A 13,890-nucleotide genomic window follows, 5' to 3' on the forward strand; every position below is an offset into this window, starting at 1 on the left:
TCCTCGTGTAAGATGCCTCATGTAGAGAGACTCAATGTTTGTCAACAGATATGGATTTCAGGTAGAATTTAGAAGAGATGTGGAGAGAAATTTGACACGAATACAGTCACAATAATCAATTTACCTTAATCAAATGTATTTGATAAAGTGCAAAGTGAGCTTTCTTGATGTTTTTTGTTGGCTCAAGCACTGTGCTGAACAACTTCACCTGTGAAGTGACCATTTGAACTACAGGACCAAGCCATAACAAATAGAGGTGGGCATGGACCAAAAAATGGACCTAAATTTGACAGACTTGCCCTATTCGGTGTTCATGAACAAGCAGTTCATGGGACACGCGTTTTTCACAGACGCTACGACTTTGGGGCAGGTCCATTGGTCTGTTGCTCATGAACGCAGACATCCTAGCTCCGAGCTAGGATGGAGGCTTGGGGCTTATGCTGCAGCAATGCTCTGGGAGCAAGCTTGTCATAAGTTAATGGGTTTCCTCGGCTGAGGGCTCACTCTTCTGTTTCATTTTTTCCCTTTCTATTCTTATTTGCTAGTGGGGTGGTGGGCTAGGGCTCTGAGTTTCTGGAGTTAAACCCGTGTCGGCTGACTCCATTTTTAATTGATCTGTAGTTTTTTTAACACAGAGCTGCAAGGCCGACCTTTCAGGACAGGCACACAATGGGGCAGTCCTAGTTGAGCATGCTTGCTAACTGGCCAGCTTGCCTGAGGAAGATGCAGGAGGAAGCCAGCAACCAGATCTAGCTGCCTCTCTCCATGCCATTCTGATCATAATGTGGACAAGCACTGCTTGCCTGCCTCCTCTTGACAAGCCTAGCGTTAAATCGATATTCAGAGAGGGGGAAGCTTGGACTCAGCTTCGGTGGTGCTTCTCTGTAAAGGGACCGGAGAGAAAGAGGACAAGATAGGCATGCTGAGTCTCTGTGGGCATCTAGTCCACCCCTATCCCAGCTCCTTTTAGTTCCATGAATCCATCCCCGTCAGCATTTGCAGGACCCCCTGCCAGCATGCCCAAGGAAGATGCAAGAGGAAGACAGCAACCTGATCCAGCTGCCCTTCACCTCACCCCCGCCTTTCCAGCCAGCCAGCAAGGCTAAGACTGACCCACTGAGGTGAAGTCCAAGCCTTCTCCTCTCTGTATTTTTGCTAGGCAGGGCAATATGCATAGAGGGGAAGGCTCGGACTTCCTCTCCGTGGGGAAGCCCTAGACTTGAGGGCTTGTTTTTCTCCTGCTCTCTCCTCCTTTCACAGGAGGAAGACGGGAGACCTGGCTGGTGAACTTTGCTGCTTTCTCCCTGCTGTTAATCGTACCCACCAAATGTGTTCAAGGGGTATCACTTTGCAATCCTTACTGTGTACAGAAATGAATAGATTTTGAAGTATGAGCTGACTTTTTGCTTTTATTCTAGACAGTTAGAAGTGTTACATAAAGTGTCATCAAGTGTTCTCAACTCAAAAATCTCATACAGATTTCCCCTCTTTTAACTATATGTCTTTTTCACAACTGGTACGAATAACAAAAGATGAATGGGTAGGAGTGGCAGCTATGATAAAACATTCTTTGTCATGGAAACAGACATAACCAAATTTGTTCAACATCCAAACAGCTCATCAAATAATGAGCTTTCTGACCAGTAGAGACATAAACTCAAATGGTGGCTACATTTGTCAACTGGTGGCTAGCCAAGCCTAATTTGTGAGAGATTAAGCATAACAAAAGGCGGGCATTTCAACTTCCTTCCTGAAAGCACTGAGGTTTTTTTTTTAAGGTAACAACTTTATTGGGCTGAACCTTCACAAAATATAATTCATACAAGTTAAAGACATGAGTACAACCAGTGAAGAAAAAGACAAGTGTAGTGGATTATTTCTAGAAAGCACTGCTTATGCCTCAAAAACAAAATGGGTGGATGTTCAGCACATCTGTGTTCTCGACAGCTGAAGTGTAGGTATATTCCTGAAGAGGTAGGAAGCCTCTGCTTTAAGTTGATTTTTGGTAGGGAAAGGGCAAGGTGCTTTTTTCTTTATATTTTCATATTGAGGTTTTTCTGACTCCCTCTTCTATTTCAGCTTACTGTGTCCTCTGAAATACCCCCCCTAAAGGGCACTGTGTAGAATGTGCAGGTTTGTAGAGGAACGGGAAATTGCCAGGTATCTCCCACGCTTCACTAGTCGGAATGCTGTTCTGCCAGCTGAAAATGATCAAGGACACAACCTGCTTCTTTGTGTAAAGCCATGGAATTGGGTGGGCTATACATTGAACAAAATAAATAAAGAAAAACACGTAAGCTGTTGTCAGAGTGTCAGTTTGCTGTTCAGTTCTCAAGCCAGAGCTACACCATGTTCTCATGTTATAATCTGTAGTGGTTTAGTTCTCTCCCTCCAGGCCCAGGTGCTATCCAGGCCACTTATATCCATGGGAACGAAGAATTCTTATCAACCCGTTCCGGCCGACCTTGACGTCCTCGCCTTCCCAGGCCTTCTAGACAAGACTAAGGGGGGAGGCTGGGAATGGGTGTTTGAAGTGTTGTTACTTTCATTTTGTGTGTCATTCTCAACAAAGCTTTCGTTCAGCCAAGGCTTTCCTAGTCCTTGGAATATGGCTACTTGTATCCTGAGCATTGTCTTTCAATAAACCTTTTGGAATCAAGAAACGTTGTGCTTCTTGCAGAAAAGAGAGACAAACTCTAGATAACTGGGATTCCATAGTCTGACATTTTGTTGAGAATCCCTTTAAACTCCCCGGCCCCTCAACTGGGAGAGATGGATCACATCTGACAGACCCGTCTGAACCAGGCGCGGTGGGTGAGGGGCAGTTTCCACAGCCTGACGGTGGTACCGATCAGGCACGAGCGAGCAGGGAAGGCACCAGGCCCCGGACCAGCGTGGGACGAGGATTTACCCCTCTAACATCCATGCCTACACTCCGGCAGTGGGGCCTGCAGCCCTGGGATACCAGTGAAAGACGAGCTGGCACTATGTTTTCCAGCTCTATGGTGGACCTAGCTCCAGTGTCGGAGGACCTGGGAGCAACAGGAGGCCCGGTTTGGGAAACCGGCAGGAGGTCCACCCTCTCCGCTAGAGAAGCCCGAGCCAGCACTCATCAGTGGTATCATTGGGATGAGGAGGCGCAGTGCCTGGTGGAAGTGAATCTGCCAGAAGAGATGAGCAGTCTCCCAGGTTGGACTATGCCGTGCACGGAACCCGTGAGCTGGGACTATGCAGATGTCGGTTCAGTTGGAACTTGGGAGAGTGAGGTGGAGGTTCCTGAAAGACAGGGACGTATGGCTGCCCTGCAGGGGCAGGCCCAAGTGCTACAGTATGGAGTTCTAGCTGTGACTGGAATTGCCAAGGGTAGGGTGGCTAGCGTGACTGAGATGTTGGACCAAGTCCCTTTGGGGGCAGCTGCTGTGTCTGGTCCCCAAGCCCAAGTTCAAGGAGCCCTAGCCACGGAGGAGGCGATGGAGAGAGCCGACTGCCAACAGAGACCTTGGGAGGAGAGCTTGCTCCAGCAGCCCAGAGAGGACAAGATGGAGCCTGACCTCAACGTAGAGGAGGAGAACCGCTACCAAGCCCTGGAAGCACAAATGGAGGTGATGCGAGCAGATTTAGTGCAAGCCACCTATTTGATTGCATTGCTGGTTCAAGGAGAGGAGGGTGCAGGGCGTGCCGGGGCCTAGGCCCCAGTGGGACTACATCAGTTGCTTGAGTTGGTGGCGGCCAGGGGCAGCACAAGACCGGCCGCCCCACCCACACAAGGCCCACCACTCCCATTGCCACAGCTACCGGGAGGAGTCGCACCTGCCGGAAATGGTGCATGAGGAGGGGTAGCACCCCAAGGACCAGCGCCAGGAGTCCCTCCAGCGGGGGGCCCCCGGCACCTATCGTTGGAGGAGCGATCCCTGCGGGTCCAGGGCCTGCTATCCCTGCAGCAGCCATGCCTCAACCTCAAGAGCTGGCGCCACTGCCGCAGCCAAGGCCGCAACTGGGACCAGGGGGAGTTGGGCCACCAGGGAGACTCCCCATTCCACGTCCACCTCACCCGCGTCCAGTGGCTACAGGAGCGCTACCAAGACCTAGGCTGCTGAGACCTGCGCCGGTTGCGCCGCATTCCCAAGGCATACCTCCTGCACTGCGATGGCCACCTGTCCAACCTGTGGATGTGGGAGGAGCCGGTGAGGGTGAACTACTGATGGGATGGATTAAGCTGGAAGCTACCTTTGACGGTGACCCCCATAAGTTAGGGTTCTTAATCGTACAAGCCCTAAAGTTCTTCAATCAATGGGGTTACCTGTTCCCTAATGAGGAGAGCCGAGTGATGCATCTCGCGGCACGCCTGGAAGGCATAGCAGCTGAGTGGTATGTAACCCTCTACTACACGGGGGCCCCAGAACTGGGAAGACTAGAAGCCTTTATTGCCGCGCTCAGAGCCCAATATGAAGACCCTCTAGAAGGGGAACAGGCCCGCACAGAACTGCAAACCTTGCGACAGGGATTCCAGTCAGTGAGAGATTATGCAGCCAAGTTCCATCAGCTGGCGGCCAAGTGCTCACAACAAGAAAAAGGAACCAAAATTGTACTGTTTCGGAATGGGATGAACCCCATGTTACTGGACAGGGTGCTAATGCAAGATGATACACCAATGCTTCTGGGGTGGATACAACTGGCTTGCAAAGTGGAGAATCACACTCAAGTTGTCCGAATGGTTGAGCAACAACAGGCCACGGGGACCCGACGAGCCCCTCCAAGCCAGCAGGGAGGACGGCTTGCTCCCGCTGCAAGAGGAGCCCATGAAACGAGGTGGAGAAAAGGACTATGCCTCCAATGCAGTAACAGTGGGCATTTTGCAGCCCAATGCCCTTTCCGGGTGCAGGCGCCGGTGCCCCCGGCGCGTCCCACTCCGGCCGCACTGTCCAGCAGGGGCCGGGGTATAACTAAAAAGGGGCGATTTGAGACAAGCCTGGAGGCGGAGGAAGTGTGCATGGAGTTCGAGGCCCAGGTCCTGGAGGCCGATGAGCTCAGCCCGCCATCGGGAAACGAAATGGATCTGTCGTGAGGAGACCCCAATGGCAGATTGCAGAAAAGACCACCCTGGAGGAGAGGAGAGAGAGGGGCCATATTATTCATTCCCGTTATGCTAGTAAACCCTAAGAGGGGGACCCACATTCAAGTCCAAGTGTTAATTGACTCAGGGTGCTCCTGAGATATTATAGCACCAGTGCTAGTAAACGGACTGGGACTAGAAATGCATGAACTAAAAGTCCTGATGATTTTTGAACAAATGGACAGCTCTAATATGAACCCAGCAGTCCTAGAAACAGAGCAAGTGCCCACAGGCATGGGCAAGCATTGGGAAATGCATCCGTTTATTGTAAGCCAAGCAGCCAAATACCTGCTCATCTTAGGCAGTAAGTGGTTATGGGATCATATCCCCTACATCAACTGGGCCAAAGGGATGATAGTGTTTGATCCAGAATATTGCCAACAACATCGTTGGAAAGCAGAATGGGGTGCAGTAGCCCCCACGACTTCGGAAGTCGCCCTGTTAACAGCTGAGGAGCTAAGTATAATCCCTCCAGAATATCAAGACATGGCTCAAGCCTTTAGTGAGGAGGAGGTGGATAGCCTGCCACTGCACCGGAACACGGACCGTGCTATTGAATTAATCCCAGGAGAAAAGCTCCCCAAAGGAAAGTTATATTCCATGAGTCCGGCGGAGAGGCAAGAACTGAGGGAATTCATAGACAAGAATCTGGAGAGAGGATTCATTCACCCGGCTAGTTCCCCACATGCCGCCCCTTTGTTGTTTGTGAAGAAAAAGGATGGAGGACTCAGACTGTGTACAGACTTCTGGGGCATCAATGCTGTGTCTATGATCAATGCCTATCCGATTCCGTTAATCCGAGACCTGCTAAGGGTAGTGGCGCAGGGTAAGATCTTTTCGAAATTGGATCTCAAAGATGCATATTTTCATGTTAGAATAAGGGAGGGGGATGAATGGAAAACCGCATTCAATACCCCCCTAGGCCAATTTGAATATTTAGTCATGCCGTTTGGCTTATCTGGGGCCCCTTTGCTTTACATGTCAATGATAAATGAGGTCCTACATGAATTTTTGTACAAAGGGGTTGTTGTTTACCTTGATGATGTGCTTATTTATTCAGAAAATAAAGAGGCACATGTAAAATTAGTCCGGAAAGTCCTGGCCACCCTGATGCGCCACAAACTTCCAATCAAACTATCCAAATGTGAGTTTCACAAAGAAGAGTTGGACTGTTTAGGCTACCATATTTCGGGGCAAGGACTGAAGATGGACCCGGCTAAAGTTAAAGCATTGCAAGAGTGGCAGGTGCCCTCCACGCGCAAACAATTACAGTCATTCCTGGGCTTTGCTAATTTTTACAGACAGTTTATTGAAGGCTTTGCCCAGATTGCCCTCCCCCTAACAGAGTTGCTTAAGACAAAAGGGCAAGGAGAGCAAGCTGCTAAACCTACGGCCCAACTCCGGTGGACCCCAAGCTGTCAGCTAGCGTTCGAAACGCTGAAGGATCGGTTTACTACCGAACCGGTCCTACAACACCCCGATGAGAACAAAGCCTTCATAGTACAAGTGGATGCCAGTGATTCAGCCATTGGGGGCGTTCTCATGCAGAAAGGGGAAGATGGGCAGGTGCGGCCCTGTGCATATTTGTCCAGGAAATTTACAGAGTCAGAACGAAATTGGAGTGTGTGGGAAAAGGAAGCATTTGCTGTTAAAATTGCTCTTGACTCCTGGCGCCACTGGTTGGAGGGAGCGCATCATCCATTTCAGGTTTGGACTGATCACAAAAACTTGGAAGCACTCCGAACGCCCTAGCGCCTTAATGCTAAACAACTCCATTGGGCGGAATTCTTTTCTAAATTTGATATCACTCTGAATTTCTTACCAGGCAAATCTAATTTCCTGGCAGGTGCCCTTTCACGCATGCCCCAGCATCAACGCAGGAGGAAGGAGACTATTGACACAGTGTTTTCCCCCACTCAGTTGGGGGGAGTGGTTACTACTCGTAGCCAGGCAACCAAGCAGCCAGATAGCCAAAAGGGGTGGAGAGCTAAAGTGAAAAGCAAAGTGGAGAAAGAGGGGGAGCAATCGCCCACAGGAAAAATGACACAAACGGCGGCTGGAGAATGGTTTAAAGGAAACCGACTGTACATCCCTGCTAGTTTGAGATGGGTGGTACTTCAACAATGTCACGATGCCCGGACCACCGGCCATTTCGGATACCTGAAAACCTTACATTTGATACAAAGACAGTTTTGGTGGCCCAGTATCCGAAGGGATGTGTCTCAATACGTAGCTTCCTGCCCCACGTGTGTTATGGCGAAACCCAGAAGGGGGAAGCCCCCGGGACTACTACAACCCTTAGAAACTCCCAACAGACCCTGGGAAGTAGTTTCCATGGACTTTATTACTGATCTTCCCCCATCTAAGGGTTGCACCTGTATCCTAGTAGTGGTGGGTCTGTTTTCCAAACAAGCCCACTTCATTCCATGATCCAGTATTCCTTCAGCAAAAAAGTCGGCCAGTATGTTCATGAAACATATTGTAAGACTGCATTCTTTTCCTTCTAAGGTGATATCGGATCGGGGAGTTCAGTTTGATGCCAACTTCTGGCGGGAGCTTTTACAAGTGGCGGGCATTGAACAAGGATTAAGCTCCGTCCACCATCCCCAGAGCGATGGACAGTCTGAAAGAACTAATCAAGTGTTAGAGCAATTCCTCCGATGCTATATTAATTTCCAACAGGATAATTGGACCCAGCTCTTGCATCTTGCCAAGTACGCTTACAACAACGCGGTACACAGCTACACAGGAGAGACTCCATTTAAAATTGTCCATGGCTATGAGGGAGTAGCATTCCCCTTTGAAGTACAGCCCAGCACACGCTCGGGGGACTTGGGCGAATGGTGGACCGCCCTAGCAAAGCAGTGGGCGGAAATCCAAAAAACTTTGAATAAGGCAAAAGCTGACTACAAGAAGTATGCAGATCGCCATCGTGTGGCACAATGGAAATTACACTCCGGAGATAAAGTATATGTCTCCACCAAAAACATCAGAATGGAACAACCTAGTAAAAAGTTGGGCCTGAAATACTTGGGACCCTTCCCAATAAAGAAAGTAATTGATGTGACTGTAGAACTGGAATTACCAAAGAATCTACGCCAGGTCCACCCAACTTTCCACATCAACCTACTCAAGAAGGCACCCCCCCCCAGATAAGTGGCATCCCAGCAGATTGGTGCCACACCCAACCATGATAGAAGATCAAATTCACTATGAAATTGAAGAAGTCTTGGATTCCAAACACAGACATAATAAGCTTTTTTACCTGGTTAGGTGGAAGGACTTTGAGGAGGGGTTTCGTGAGTGGGTAGAAGCTTCTCATGTAAATGTCCCCAGACTGGTTGCTAAATTCCATAAGAAATGCCCAGAGAAAGCAGGAGCAGAAGGGTGAGGGGAGAGGACTTAAGGGGGACAGAATGTCAGAGTGTCAGTTTGCTGTTCAGTTCTCAAGCCAGAGCTACACCATGTTCTCATGTTATAATCTGTAGCTGTTTAGTTCTCTCCCTCCAGGCCCAGGTGCTATCCAGGCTGCCTATATCCATGGGAACGAAGAATTTTTATCAACCCGTTCCGGCCGACCTTGACGTCCTCGCCTTCCCAGGCCTTCTAGACAGGACTAAGGGGGGAGGCTGGGAATGGGTGTTTGAAGTGTTGTTACTTTCATTTTGTGTGTCATTCTCAACAAAGCTTTTGTTCAACCAAGGCTTTCCTAGTCCTTGGAATATGGCTACTTGTATCCTGAGCATTGTCTTTCAATAAACCTTTTGGAATCAAGAAACCTTGTGCTTCTTACAGAAGGGGGAGACGAACTCTAGATAACTGGGATTCCATAGTCTGACAGCTGTTCTCAAGTTAACTAAATGGGCTGCAGTCAGTGTTCTCACTTGTACTTCATCTTCTGGGCATGGAGCAGAGGTCACTGGGGCAATTGGAGGGGGTGTAGTTGTGAATTTCCTGCATTGTGCAGGGGGTTGGACTAGATGACCCTAGAGATACCTTCCAACCCTATGATTCTATGATTTGCTTGCCTTGTGTCATCCCAAAAAGATATTACAGTTTACTTCCAATGATGGATTGCTAAATGTTAGCTCATTTGCTAAGTAGAGCTTGTTTAACTAGCTGTTTTATTGCTTGTTTATCTCTATTGTGGTTCCCTTTCATTAATGTTTAGTTACGTTTTAAGCGATTGAGTTTATATATGGCTAATTGGCACTTCCTGTACTGGTCTGCAGTAATTAAAATGTACTCTAATTGAGTTGTTTTTAGTCAGAGCTAACCAGGATAGTGTTTAAGTGTTTAATAACACCACGGCTTGATTTTTCCACTATTCTACTAGCTTTAATTGGACTCTTACTTGCAACACAATTAAGTGATTTTCTTAATCTCTGCCAGATCTCATGTCATTTCATAATTGCTTAAAATGTCAACAACTTGGATTTGATAGGAACACAAACACTTGCCTTCCTGACGATCCCCCCCCCACACACACATACACAATTTGACTATTCCCCACTACACAGTTAATAGCAAGCAGACCAGACAATGGCATTACCTTGTTAACTCATTGCGGGGGGAAAGCTTTCTTTGAGGTAAATTCTGTCCCTCCAAGTGTTTAGATCTGTCCCACATTCTGTGAGTTACAGCTCTATTCTGAGAAACACTGGCAAATTGAAAATCTTTTTAACTGTCATACTATTTATTTAAACCAGGAAAGACTATCATCTCTATTCTGGAACTCTGTTCACATCTGTTGACTCAATAAAACATCTATCCATCCTGACTTCAGTTTATAATAGCAAGCTTCATATTACCTTACCCACTCTAAGCAACCTGAAACATTTGGAAGTCTGCAGTGTTTTCCTAGCTGACTTAAGGGATACCTTGTTTAAAAGATGTGCTAATCAAAGAAGACCCTCTATCTAGCTCCAAAGAACTAAAGGGGAAAATCCCATACCCCTCAGAGGAAGAAGGACCAATATATTCAGTTGAGACATCTTGAATATAGTCCAGTAGCTCATGAAATTTCAAAAGGCTAGACCTTTCTTTAGAAATCATTTCAGACATAATACATCAGTCAGCTGCTGTACATGAGCCTTCTGTTACCATATTCCTGAAAAGAAGTCTGCCCTGTTTAGATAAATGCTAGGAAGTGTTTACTGTGCAGACATTGCTGGTGTGCAGATACTGAGAACAGTATTTACCCAAAAACTGGGGGAAATGTTAATGAATATTAAACCCACTTGAGATACAGGTCTATGCAAAATATTAATTATTCGATACTACTGAAAATGACTTTAAAAATATCTAATTGTTGAAGATGCAAAGCCAGAAAAGCACATATACATGTGTTTTGGTATTGCAAGTTTTATACCTCTGTGGTGATTAAAAATGTAAGCTTAGCTCTGAAATCACCTACATTAAAACCCTGCTTTTACAATACTGGCTGGCCATATGGGCCTTGTACTTAGAGATGGATAGCAAAGCGCTGTACCCACAGCTAAAAGGGCTCATCCAAGCTGCCTAGAAATAATTATATTGAATGAGAAAAGAAGCGCCCCCCCCCCCATTACTTTCTCAAGGAGGCTAAGCAGAATATTCCCCTGATGCATTTCTTGTAAAAGACTATTTCTGGGCATGGTTGTACTGTGCTTAGAGCACTTCAGCTTTCAGAGCTAACCTCTCTGATTTCCAAGAAGGGAGCTAGTCACTTATTACCCAGAGTGGAAGCAAAGCTTCTACATGATAAGATTGGCTTCCTCTGCAAAGAGGATCCTGGTTTTTCATGTTCTGATATCTGTAAAGAAAAAGCCTGCCTTTGAGAACTCTGCAGGAATCGATTTCTATTAAAATTTCATAAATATCACACCTACGTATTTTCATTGTAAGGGATCAAATAGAAGAGAAAATGCAAAAAAAAAAACCCCAACCCTAAACTTGTTAGCTCATCATGGTTTAATGCTGCCTTGGGTAATGTATTGAAAGTATTGTTCATGAAGGACTCAGTGAAAGCTGCAAGGAAGTAGTCGAAATGGAACGCCGAACTACTTTTTCTCCCTTGGGCATTCCTTTGAGGTTTCTGAGCTTACATCTGAATTTCAGCACTTCTTGATTTCATGTACCAAGTTAAGCAAAAGGAGTCAGCCATTAGAATGTCATAATAAAAAGACAGTCAAATCCTTCCTTAGAGCCAAGACATCATTAACAAGAAGAAGATATAACTGTAAGATTGTCGAGCATCATATCTAATCTGGGTAGTTCATAGCTCTTACTTAAGCAAAACCAAGCAGTCGGAGAAACAAAATGGCTCAGTCCCTTCCCATGCAAACAATTTAAATGAGTTTAAATATTAAACATATTCTCCAGAGCTGGGACAACAGATCAAACAAATGTTATGGATATGCTATTTTAATGGGAAATTCAGTTACATAAAAGACATTAGGGACCTCACATTGGAAATCATGGTAAATGTTCTCACCATGTACTATACAGTGTAAAATGAAGACTGGGGTTTAAGAAGAATGAGGAGAAATACTGACGGTGAGCTCTTTTAATCACAGATCCAAGTGAGCTGTTCTGCTGATGTGGCACAAACATTTATTTCAGTTCTCTAAAACAGTTTTTATTGTGGCAGTTTATAGAGTGGTGGAGCATCGTATTCCCCCCCCCTCCATGCACATCACTGGCTCTTTTACTATGTACGTGTGCTGCATGTTCCAAATAAGATAAAAGAAGAGAGGGAAAATGCAAAAGAGAAAGATTAATAAATAAAAAAAGGTATCTGTTCTAAATGGATTCCAACCCACTGCATGATTAAAGCATTCTGTTTAATAATTTACTTCAGGTTTTTTTAAAAATAAAAATGAGCAGGTTAATGAGGTGGAACTACTTCAGTTGGAGGAAGAGCCACAAGTTGTAGGGAGTCTCCTTAGGTCAGAGGAAGGCTACTTAGAGGATGGTTGAATCCACTCTACTATAAGAATAAACATTGCCATTTGTGTTCCTTTTTTATTCTGGTTGATTTAAGACTGCACAATTTCTGTTACTTTTGATAATTCCTTCTTATGTGACATTTTAATGCCATGTATACATACATATCATTTAGAAACAATTTATATGCAATTAATATTAAAATGCCTTGACCTGGATAGACCAGGCAAGCCCAATCTTAGAAGCTAACCAGATTTAGCCTTGGTTAGTAATTGAATAGGAGACCTTCAAGAAAGTCCAGGGTTACTATGCAGAGGCAGGCAATGGCAAACCACATCTATTAGTCTCTTGACATGAAAACCTCACCAAGGGTCACCGTAAGTCAGCTATGACTTGATGGCACTCTCCACCACCATGATTTTAAAATAATACTGAATATAAATGCAGTTTTTTCACATTTTCGTCTTGAATGGTACTAAGGAGGTATCTGATATTATCTTTCATATACCTCTTTGAGACAAAGCCTGTTTGATCATGTATCACATCAGATATGCATCTTTTCAATCTTTGAGCCATTATTATTGTAAATATCTTGTAATCCACGTTCAACAAAGATATAGGCCCATATGATTGCGGTGTAAATGGATCATTCCCCTCTTTATGTATCAAAGTTATATTTGCTTTTTGCCATGTTGGAAGCAAATATAACTTTGATACATAACTCTATCCAGAATATGGGCAGCGAGGTCAATAGCTAATAGAAGCATTGCTTCCACACAGCTACTCCCTTCTCTGTTGCTTTAAGCCCCACATTGCTAAACACCTGTATTCAGGGCTTTTTTTCTGGGGAAAGAGGTGGTGGAACTCAGGACCGCACAATGGCGTCACTTTGGGTCAGCTGGAACAGCGGGGGAATTTTTTAAAGTTTAAATAGCTCTCTGCGAAAATGGTCACATGGCCAGTGGTCCTGCCCCTGATCTCCAGTCAGAGGGGAGTTTAGATTGCCCTCCGTGTCGCTGAGCAGCACGGAGGGCAATCTAAACTCCCCTCCGTCTGGAGATCAGGGGGCAGGGCCGTCTGCCATGTGACCATTTTTAAGAGGTGCCGGAACTCTGTTCCACCACATTCCTGCTGAAAAAAAGCCCTGCCTGTATTGCATCATGCATCTGCTGGCTGCCTCAGTCATGCTCCTACAAACACTCTTCCTCATTGACTGAAGCTGGGCTGATGCCTTGCTGCTAGAGAGGTTCTGTGCCTTCTGGCTTGAAGGTCCCTCTGATCTTCTTCTAATGGTGTTCCCAAGGCTCTGGTGATGGGGGGAGTGAACTAACTGACAGCTGGCTCTCTGTTGCCAGCCCAGGGTTAGGAAGTTGAGGGGGGCAGTGTACTGGTTTCAGGATGATACTCTATATCTGACCTCTCAGCGACTGCCTCATCCTGCAGTCCCTCTGCCATTGCCTGTGGACTTGGGTCGGGTATGCTGACTCCTTGTTTGTGTGTATAAAATTATGTCTGGATTTTGGATAAATTTGACCATGGCTATGGGAGACAGGAATGGTACAGATTGCTAGAGTTTAGTACAGTGAACTGGCAAGCGCTTGAGGCACCTAAGAATGAAGAGCCATTTCTAAGCCAGTCCATCATTAGCTCAAGCAATTAGCGGGTTGGGGAAGGGATGCCTTTAGTGCTAAGCAGCATCAAGCAAGCCCTTAGCTGTTTCATCTGTATGTGGAGGAACAGAGATGAAGCCTAACATAGATGTGATTGGCAGGGAGACAATGCAATTGCCTGGGAAGTGCTGAACAAAAAATGCACTCCTACACCCCACAAACATTCCCCTTCCCACCAAA

Source organism: Eublepharis macularius, chromosome 13 (genome assembly GCF_028583425.1).
Source record: "Eublepharis macularius isolate TG4126 chromosome 13, MPM_Emac_v1.0, whole genome shotgun sequence".
Lineage (NCBI taxonomy): Eukaryota > Metazoa > Chordata > Lepidosauria > Squamata > Eublepharidae > Eublepharis > Eublepharis macularius.